We start from the raw sequence: 561 nt of genomic DNA on the forward strand, positions 1-561 counted from the left end.
TTGTTTCCTTTCCTCGCTTCCTTTCCTCGTTTCCTTTCCTCGTTTCCTTTCCTCGCTTCCTTTCCTCGTTTCATTCCCTTGTTTCCTTTCCTCGCTTCCTTTCCTCGCTTCATTTCCTCGCTTCCTTTCCTCGTTTCCTTTCCTCGCTTCCTTTCCTCGTTTCCTTTCCTCGCTTCATTTCCTCGTTTCCTTTCCTCGCTTCCTTTCCTCGCTTCATTTCCTCGTTTCCTTTCCTCGTTTCCTTTCCTCGCTTCATTTCCTCGCTTCCTTTCCTCGTTTCCTTTCCTCGCTTCCTTTCCTCGTTTCCTTTCCTCGCTTCATTTCCTCGCTTCCTTTCCTCGTTTCCTTTCCTCGCTTCTTTTCCTCGCTTCCTTTCCTCGTTTCCTTTCCTAGCTTCCTTTCATCGTTTCCTTTCCTCGCTTCCTTTCCTCCCTTCCTTTCCTCATTTCCTTTCCTCCTATTCTTCCTTTCCAAAGAAAAGGAGGATGGAGGAATCGAAGGAAAGTTTATTTATACATTGGAATATTTTATCACTCGAGCGTCACTTCACAGCGTCATCAG

Source organism: Leuciscus leuciscus (assembly GCF_965113295.1).
Source record: "Leuciscus leuciscus genome assembly, chromosome: 13".
NCBI classification, from domain to species: Eukaryota; Metazoa; Chordata; class Actinopteri; order Cypriniformes; family Leuciscidae; genus Leuciscus; species Leuciscus leuciscus.